We start from the raw sequence: 10,278 nt of genomic DNA, 5'->3' as shown, positions 1-10,278 counted from the left end.
GAGTATTACATTTTCGTAGAAGAAATATTTTAAGTTATGCTTTTTGAAATAGATCAAATACACTCTCTTCTCACTTTAGAAAAGATGCTTTCCTTGACCTCCCCATAAAGAGTTAAACTCCTGGCCAAATCCCTTTCTTACTTGCTTGACTCAATCTTTATTATATTTATTTTATTGCTGCCATCTCCACTTTGGGTGGGAGAACCAGTGGGGAAAAACGAGTGAGGAAGAGAGGTGTGAACACCTCTGCCAACTCCACCCCTCAGGTGGGGGAGGCGGGGTGAAGCACAAATCTCAGTCCACACCATCTTGAAGATGGGCGACTCAGCCAACCAGGGACAGGCTCATGCACCCCTCCCCCTGGAGGGGGGCATAATAGAGGGTGTACCCATCCCAGGGAAGGGACCCATTGGTCCCTGCCTTTTACCTACCTGTAACACCCCTAAATCTAGTATTTAGGGGCACCCCTGAACCTTGCCTCCTCAGACAAGAAGAAACTAAAAGAAGAAGAAGCAGGACCGAACAGCCGTGCAGCAGCTAACAAGAGGAAGATGCCCACTGACTTGGCCCCAGCCCTACTCGGAGGACCAGCCTGCCTTCAACTACAAAGACTTTGTCTCCCGTGAACACCAGATTTGTTCATTTGCAACCTCTGGCCTTGGCCGGAAACTGCAAATCCGCACCACTCTGCACCCGCCGTCCACGGCCCGAGCTCGAGTGGGCAAACACCACGAGGAGGTTAGTCCGGCAATCCTGACCCGAGATCCGGTGACCCCTGACCTGCCTCAAGCCTCCAGCCAACGCCTGCAGTCTAAATCCAGAAGGCCCCCCTAACCGTGACCAGGAGCTGGTAAGTAGATCCAACCCTAAAAGGCATCCCAGCACCTGACACCCCACGGCCTTGTGTGCCCAAATCGACAGCGCCTAACCAACCCCTAACTTCCCAACTTACCTCTCGAAGTGGTGGTCGCACGCAGAAGACATTCGTCTCCAAGCCTGCAGCGTCTTTACAAACCGGAGGTTCTCCATTGAAAACAACAGGGCGTCCGACGTTCAAACAGCACCCTGCACCCGGCCGCCCTAGTGCCGCTGAGGGTGCACCTTTGGTGCTAATTTGTTTCCCCATTTGTCCTGAGCTAAAGTCCAGGAGCTTTGCTCCCACACCCAATGGTCCTGCTCGCCATCAGCCACCAACCGGAGGCCCGCTATTCCCCATTTGATAACATGGGACTCAGCACTCTGCACCTGGCCGCCTGAGTGACACTGAGAGTGTAACAAGAGTGCATCCTTGACCCTGGGGGACTCCTGAGTCTACTCCCAGAACCTCAACTCCCACTGCCAAATACTTACCTCAAAAACGATAACACAATTTTCCTCCATAGGATAACATTGACTGTTTTTCTGTGAAAAGTTTTTAAGTGTGGAGTTTGAGAAACTAAAGAAATTCTTTCACATTGCATAATCTAACATAAACGATTTTACTTACCTGTTTTCAGGAAATGTCCCATAGTAGTATCTAGGTATACTACTCTGTGTAAGCCTAGTAATCTCAAACGTTACCTACCTGCTATTTTACTAAAAAGCCTATTCAAGTCTATGTACTGCATTTTTCTGCATCCATACTGTAAATCAAATCAAAGTGCATGTACAATGATCTTTCAAACATTATTTCAATTGAATTAATACTGTAAAGTACTTATTGCTTATCTGCGCCAGGCTTCCTTGGTTCTAGAAAATAAAATAACTACAAGAATATTTTTATACAAAAACAATTGGTCTGAAGTTCAGTCTTTGAGTGTGTGAATTCATTTGCTGACTAAGTGTATACAGCAAATGCTTAACACTGTCCTCTTATTCTGCCTTACTGCTCGACCACACTACCACAAATAGAGAGGAAGGTTTTATCTAACTTTACCTCTGCCTACCTTTGAGGTTCCACTGGAGTCTGTGCACACTATACCTCACTTTGGTATAGCATATACAGAGGCAGCTTCCTACACTTTCCCCTTAGATAACCTCAAACTCAGCATTCAGAACTTTTCCAATTGGATATTCACAGTCACTGTCACCAGTGCCCCCTTGAAAAACACCACCAGCAACAGACCCGCCAAGCACGCCAGTTGATTGACCCTTGAACTACTGACTCTCAAACGCGACTGCAAGAAACTAGATAGACACTTGCGCTCCAGCAAGGCCCCTGCCAAACTCGACACCTTCAGATCTGCCCTCCACAGCTACCATCACCATCTCAGGAAGCCCTCACCAACCACATCAAGGCAAGTACCAACCACACCAAGAAACTTTTTAACATGTTCAGGGAATTCTTCTGGCCGTCCTCCACTGAGAACATGATCCAACTCTCCTAAGCCCTTTGCAACACCCTGGAGAACTATTTCCCCCACAAAATCACTGACATCTACAGAAACTTTGACCCCATCCCTCTGACCTCAACCACCTCTGCACCCGAACCAATGCCTTTCACTTCCAGAGGATCACCGACTGGAAGCAGCTCTCAGCCAAAGATGCCATCTCCATCATGAACTCCATCCACTCCACAGCACCCACGGATTCCTGCCCGCACCAAATCTAAAACCTAATTGGCAGCATCTTCACAGAACTACTCAACAGCTCCATCACCACATCCACTGTTCTCAACACCTGGAAGCACATGGAGGGCAAACCCCTCTTGAAGAAACCCTCTGCCAACCCCAATGACCTAAAAAACTACTGCCCCATCTCGCTACTCCCTTTCCCCGTCAAGGTCTTGGAAAAAGTCATTAACTGCCAGCTTACAGACTACCCCGAGGAGAACAACCTGGTCTACCCTTTTCAATCAGGCTTCCGGCCCAACCACAAAAGAGAAAGGACAGGGGAACCCTACTCACTAACGGAATCAGGGTAATGGTTATATAAAGGGAAACAACGGTTCCTGTGGACTCATAAAAAATGATTCAAGCAATATAATTTGCACAATCGCAATAAAAAGAGGGTGGAATAATGTCAGAGGGCAAGGAACCACCAACACATTTGTAAAATTATGACTTGTTTTATAAACACAACAGACTTATGATATACATTGTTTAAATTTACAATAGAACAGCTATTTGTGCACTGTGTCCCAAAGTGAAAAATGGAACCTAATCGTAAGTGACAGGTAGTATATTTATGTACAAGGTTTCCATAAATCTTAAATGGCAACCATTCTTGTATAATTTCTTTGTAAACAGCAACTGTATATAATAATACGCGCTGGGCAATGGTTCGTTCTTTCAGCTTGTCGACGGCGTTTTGACCCTCTATCAGTACGGGGTCTCCTCATGACTAGTGATGCAGCGACAGCTATAATGAAATAATAAGAGCATAAGGCCCATGTACCGGCACAAATGCGAGAAATAAAAAAGGAGGGACATGGAGTGTGAATTACCTGGATTGCTTAATGCGCAGCCTTGTGAACTAGTGATGTGCCACACGTGAGAAGTGAAAGGGTATTACCCACAAGAGGACCCGTCCGGGTACTGCCGGGGGGGAAAATGGGAGAGAAGGAGAGTATGGTTGAGGGAAAGCGGTGAGACAGGGCAGGATATGTGATGCACTTTGATTCAAAAGGTGCTCTTAGATTTTTCATCTAACTTAGGCTGCATCGTGATCACTACTGACGACTGCTCATGAGCCTTGGACTGCTCCATTAGTCTGAAGAAAGAGTTTAATGACAGAGTAGGATTTATAACAGTTTTGTTTTCAACCAAACTGCGGTTTGTCTTTATAGGGATAATGGATGATTTCTTTACAGGCCCCACTGCAATGCGCCCAGTATCCACATTATGTAATTTGGCTGGGGAGCTCCCCCTTTCTCTTCAGACCAAAGCGAAGTGAAAACCTAGTTCTTACTGCTCCCCAAGAACGGTTCGCAGTATTGGTCACCGAGATCTGAGGCTTACTACCTGTAATACCAGCTGTGTCTGCAATACTAGCACCTGCCCTTGGTTCTGTCCTTTTTGTGTGCCCAGAGTGATGTCCTTATTAGCCCCTTTGTGCCCCCTCCCTCTGCTACTACCTCCCTAGAGTCAGTAGATGCATTAGGGGTTGGACACTGGCTTACTAACATTTATGCTGGCTTCCCTCTGCTTTCGACTTTCACTTTCTGGCTTTGAGCATCGTTCACTTCTTGGGTGGCAGAGTCCCCCTCCTGTTTCCACTGTGGGTTCTGCACTGTGTTGAGTCTGCTCGCGCCGACCTGGAAGCAAATGCAGGCAGCTATCACGCAAGAGTGCTGCATTAAATTCACGCCTTACACCAGTGGGGATTCTGAAAGGATTTTACCGAGTTGCGGGCAAAATAACTTTGAGTAATTCTGAGTTAAAATGTCACTCATAATAATGCATCAAACAGGAGTGAAAGTCTCCATCATGCTATAAACTTCTGCACGCAACCATCTCCCAGTGCTGAGCTCCTGCGATTGGCGTCAGCCTGCCGCCATGTTGCTTACCCCACTCAGTACTGCACTCTCTCTAAGGTGTCAGGGGAATTATTTAATATTTTCCGATAGTTTAAAGATATTTCTTTTTCCTACAAATAGTCGTCTAACAACCTATCCTCCACAGAGGAGGAAACCAGGAGATTTGTCCCCTTTGGAACGGCATTCCTCATCCGGAGATAACGGAAGGTTTCTGACGACACCAACTCATAGTCGCCCTGGAGGTCTACAAACGGTCTACCCTTCCCGCACACCCATAGGTTCCCTACTCTCGAGAGACAAATAACGTACCACTTATCAAAACCAGGGTAGTCCCAAACGTGTCAAGTCCCATAACGGAGTGGCTTGGGTGATCTTATCTCAGTACCTAGCACCAAGAATCCTGATATTAAAATAGTAAAAATCAATTCCCACTTTAAGCCATGGCTTCGTCGGATAGGGAATAGGTTGAAGCGGAGGAGTGACCACTTTCAATCCTTTTTCAGCACCACAACAAATCACACATTGCTTGACCCTACACTCTATATCTTTGTCCATTGAGGGCCACCAATAATGAAGCCTGAGACGTTTTTTGGTCATGGTAGTTCCAAGGTGACCTTCATGCGCACAGTCAATTAACTTCAAACGAACACCCAAAGGAGGGACACACCTACCATCCCTCATAATCACACCATCTTCTATAGACAATTCTTCTGCTATTTTCCAAAAAGGCTGAATGTCCTGTGATACACACCTCTCTCGAGGCCACCCCTTCACAATGTACTCCTTCACACTGACAAGTGTCAGATCCTCAATCACAGCCTTCTTCCACTCCGCCTCGCTACACGCTTTGTTATCAACAGCATCAACGACAATTCTGTCGTATGCCCTTTGGGTTAGCGTCGGCAGCTTCAGTTTTCCAAAGAGTGATGCAGGTTGTACTCCAAGGTGTTAAAGGTGTGGTCATTTTCCAAGATGATGTTTTGATATTCAGTAAGTATTTGGAGGAACATGATAAGATTTTAAGATCAGTCTTGGGAATTTTTGAGAGTAAAGGTATTGTGGTGAAGAAAAGTAAATGTGAATTCTGGAAGAGGGAGATTGAATTTCTTGGACATTTGGTTTCGGGTGATGGGGTGAGCCCTAGACCCGGGTTGGTGAAGGCAGTTGTAGAGTGTCCGAGTCCGAAGAATAAGGATGAGTTGCGTTCATTTTTGGGTCTGTGTGAATTTTATTCACGGTTTATACCTGATTATGCTTCAAAAATGAAAGCTCTTTCTAATATGGTGAGATCCAAAGTTAATTTTGATTGGGATGACAATTGTCAAGCGACGTTTGAATTGGTCAAGGCCGAAATGCTTAATGCAAAAACTCTTAGAGCCTATGATCCGGCGGTGCCTTGTGTGATCACGGTTGATGCTAGCCAGTATGGGTTAGGGGCAGTACTCACACAGGGGACAGGTGAGAATGAAGTGACTGTTAGCTATGCTTCAAGAGTACTTAGAGATCCGGAGCTCAATTATTCTGTGATCGAAAAGGAGCTGTTAGCCTGTTACTGGGCGTGTGAAAAGTTTAGAACATATATTTGGGGAAGAAAATTTATCATACAAACAGATCACAAACCTCTGATATATATTCTAGGTGGCGAAAGGTTGAAGTATGCCACTCCTCGTATTGCTAGGCTGACCACAAAACTTTTACAATATGATTTTATTACAAAACATATACCAGGTAGACAAAATGTAAGAGCTGATTTGTTGTCAAGATTACCCCTGTCTGAAGATGAAGTTGAGAATCAAGACGATGATAAAGAGGATTGCTTTATAGCAGTCGTTGATGCTGTTGATAACAAAGCGTGTAGCGAGGCGGAGTGGAAGAAGGCTGTGATTGAGGATCTGACACTTGTCAGTGTGAAGGAGTACATTGTGAAGGGGTGGCCTCGAGAGAGGTGTGTATCACAGGACATTCAGCCTTTTTGGAAAATAGCAGAAGAATTGTCTATAGAAGATGGTGTGATTATGAGGGATGGTAGGTGTGTCCCTCCTTTGGGTGTTCGTTTGAAGTTAATTGACTGTGCGCATGAAGGTCACCTTGGAACTACCATGACCAAAAAACGTCTCAGGCTTCATTATTGGTGGCCCTCAATGGACAAAGATATAGAGTGTAGGGTCAAGCAATGTGTGATTTGTTGTGGTGCTGAAAAAGGATTGAAAGTGGTCACTCCTCCGCTTCAACCTATTCCCTATCCGACGAAGCCATGGCTTAAAGTGGGAATTGATTTGGTGGGTCCTTTTAATTTTCTGCCTCATAATTTGCGTTTTGCTTTTGTGCTCATGGATTTTCACAGCAAATGGCCTGAGGTTAAGTTTTGTGCGTCACCTACTGCTGGAAATGCTATTTTATTCCTCAAAGAGATTTTTATGAGAGAGGGGTTTCCGGAGGCTATGGTTTCAGATAATGGTGTACAATTTGTAAATCAAGAAATGAAGGAATTTTTGAATGAGTCAGGTGTGAAGCATTTGAGGAGTTCGGTTGGACATCCGCAAACCAATGGTTTGGTTGAGAGAATGAATAGGGTGGTTGTGGAGTGTATCAAGTGGGCCAAACACAATTGCTTAGATGTGGAAGGTGCTGTTAGGTCGATGTTGTGGTTTTATCGTACCACACCACATTCTTTGACGAAAATTGCACCTTTTGTTTCACTCAAGGGTAGAGTAAACTTTGTGCGGAATGTCAGTTTGGGGAATACAGAGATCAGTTAGTCAGGGACCAGTTCATTGCGCATTGTACTGACAAACAAATACAGCAAAAACTACTCACTATGGGTAACCCCAGTCTAGAAGAGATTATTAAAGTAGCAAAAAGTGTTGAATTGGCACAGAATTCAATCAAAGAATTAAGTGCGAGCAGCACATCCAAAGAATTAGTAAATGTAGTTGCTACTCCTAATGCTAATAGCAATTCTGCTAACAGGGCGAAATCGAGTGACAAAGGGGTGTTCAACAAGAAGAATATTTGTTATAGGTGTGGGTACCCACCTCATGGAAAAGATTACAAGTTCTGTCCAGGGAAAAATGCAAAGTGTCACAAGTGTGGTAGGTTTGGGCATTTGGCCAAAGTATATCAGACTGGTGGGAACAAGAGTGAAAAGGTTAATTGCATAAAAGATGAGCAACTGAGTGAAGGTGACATGGTGCAAAATTTTCAAGATATGATTGTCACGGTTACGGACGAGAGTGTTGTTTCTGGGAATCCTTCGGATTGTGTTGATCCTTATGCTGATATTACTGTGGGTACAGTGATTTTGAGGTTACTAGTTGATTCAGGAGCTAGAATCACTATGATCACATATGATCTCTTTAAAAAGTCATGGGATGAAAGGACACTTTCTCGCCCCGTCGTCGCCAAAATTTATGTAGTATCCTTGGTTGATAAAAGTAAGACTCTGCACACGATAGTCTGGTTTGTAGTCTTTAATCGTAGGTCCGACGAGCCACCGCTCTACACACTCTCACAGATCAGTTCCAACTGCCATCATATCGAACCTAACGCAGCATCGTTGATGACACACATTTAGAATAGAATGAACACGCTTAACAAGCATAGTTAAGCACAACAGTAACCTAGATTGTAAATGGCTTAAGTACTAAAAGGAAACAGGGCTTAGTTACTGAGCATCTAAGGGACAGCTGGGCTCATGTAATAATGCTGCAAGAAATTCATCAAGAGAGGTAAGAGTGTAGAACCTGCTTTAGGAAGCTATTTTAAAAATATTTTTTTATTCATTTTCAGACAAACATACTGTAGGGAGCTGGCTCTTTATATACTATACCAAAATGAGGTATAGTGTGCACAGAGTCCAGTGGAACCCCAAGGGTAGGCAGTGGTAAAAGTAGATAGCACCTTACTCTCTATTTGTGGTAGTGTGGGCGAGCAGTAAGACTTTATCAGAGGGTAGTGCTAAGCATTTGTTGTACACACTCAAGCAGCAAATGATGTCACACACTCAAAGATTGAATTCAGACCAATTTGTTTGTATAAAAAAAATATTATTTAGTTATATTTATTTTCTAGAACCAAGCTAGCCTGGTACAGGTAAGTGTAAATAGTACCTTTCAAGGCAGGCTGTACAATACAAGCACGCTGAATGTAAATGTCTTTGTTCCAGGTTTGTAAATCTTTTCAATACAGTGGAGATTACTGTTAGATTACTTTTGATTACTTTTCAGATTACTTTAAGGATTACTTTTTCTACTCAGTGTGATATGCCTAAATATCACACTGGTTGTTGTAGAAAAACAATAGTTCTGGTATAGCCAAAAAAGGTCCAGGGGAAGTAGTCTCCCATATGGGGACAAAGTGCTAGAATCGTAATTGATGGTTAATTTCTTTGGGAGCGTTAAATAATACGCATAGGGACATGTAGGTCAAAATAACGTCTGTTATTTATTTTATAAAGATTATGCAGAAAAGTATTCAGGTGCTCACATAGGTAAGTGACAACAAGCGTGACGTGATCAGTGAGAGTGACTTTATAAACATAAACATTGCATTGACAGCATATAGGTGAACCTCTCAAGAACTTATACAATGTATAGGGAGTTCCTGATGTAGGCGGTCGATGGCATTTTGATCTCAGCTATTCGAGATCATCTTCAGGACATAGCAATTGTGAGCAAGCGGAATTCAAACACGGACTGAGCCGAGGAAATACGTCAAGAATAGAACAAGGTTTCTGACAGTAAGAGCGGAGAGCGTTGGGCTAATCCGATAGTGTCTGCCCAGGGGCTGCCATTAATCTGAGGAGGCGTCTAGCATCTCGCCCCATAATGCTTTGCTGGGCCTTTGGTTGGCTTTGTTTTTTTGCACATAACTTCGCTGGGGAGTGGTCCTAGGAGGATGGGACCACCACTGAATAGTTCAGCATGATATGCTCTTTGTGTTCAAGGCATCTGCTTGGTCCTCCCCCTAGGTTAGGGGGGACCCCAAAATCATCACCTCTCATTGCCTGAAATTTTCCAAAGTTCACTTTTGTGAATTGGTTATATGCTTTTTAGCAAAGGGTTGCGGGTGCAGTTGCAAGCTAACTCTGTTAGGTGGCGGAGTTGGAGTTTTTGTATAAATTCCGTGTTTTCAATGTAATACGTAGTCAACAAATCTCTGCTAGCAGAGCAGAGCTCATTGCCCACGGTTACCAGTTTCCTACCTTCCTAGTTTTATAACACTATGACCAGCTAGCCAGCTCCCTGGCCACTGTAACTGCAAGGCTGCATAATAATATTCATAGTGTGGGGTTCCCAACTCACTTTCAGACAATGGGGTGTACAGTTTTGCGAGAGAAACACGTTTCCTACTCCTACCCCATATGGGGCATGTCAGCAATGACCTAAGGTCTCAAAAGAATTACTGGGGCAATAAGAGGGGGTGGGTGGCAATATAGTACAGCAGTTTGGTCAGAAGCAGCATTTTAGAAATGGCTATGCACCCCATGGGTGATAATGATAACTCCGTCCAGAATGATAAAGAAGATGGAAGTCTGACTATTACCTTGCCGAAATTTCCATCTAATAAGCCATCAGCCGAGTGATACCCTGGGAACTCCAGATATTTAAAGGTATCGCAGGACCAAGGAAGCGGCATAGGGGGGAAGGTCTACCTTCGATCGGACGTCAGGGCGGTCATTGGGAATAGGAGAGAGTTGTCCCAATTCCCCTTCAAGACAGATGCCCGACCAAATCGCTCCAGCAGCTCCATCAATGCCTGCAGGACCAACAAACCTCTGCTCAAGTGTATCTACATGTCGGCTGTGTATAGGGAGACTACGT

At 44.3% G+C, this 10,278-nt stretch overlaps 1 protein-coding gene across 1 annotated transcript in view; it reads left to right on the top strand.

Annotated features, from left to right (window-relative positions):
* The first annotated feature begins 483 nt into the window (after positions 1-483).
* LOC146833840 (vitrin-like) overlaps positions 484-10,278 on the top strand; it is a 197,398-nt gene continuing 187,603 nt past the window's right edge. Inside the window, exon 1 of the mRNA XM_085601741.1 lies at positions 484-850. The gene's annotated coding sequence lies outside the window, so the exon portion shown is untranslated. The remainder of the gene's footprint in view (positions 851-10,278) is intronic.

This window comes from Triturus cristatus, chromosome 4_2 (assembly GCF_964204655.1).
Source record: "Triturus cristatus chromosome 4_2, aTriCri1.1, whole genome shotgun sequence".
Taxonomy (NCBI): Eukaryota; Metazoa; Chordata; class Amphibia; order Caudata; family Salamandridae; genus Triturus; species Triturus cristatus.
Note: the sequence above shows the minus strand (reverse complement) of the source record. Positions and strands in the feature narration are given on the sequence as shown.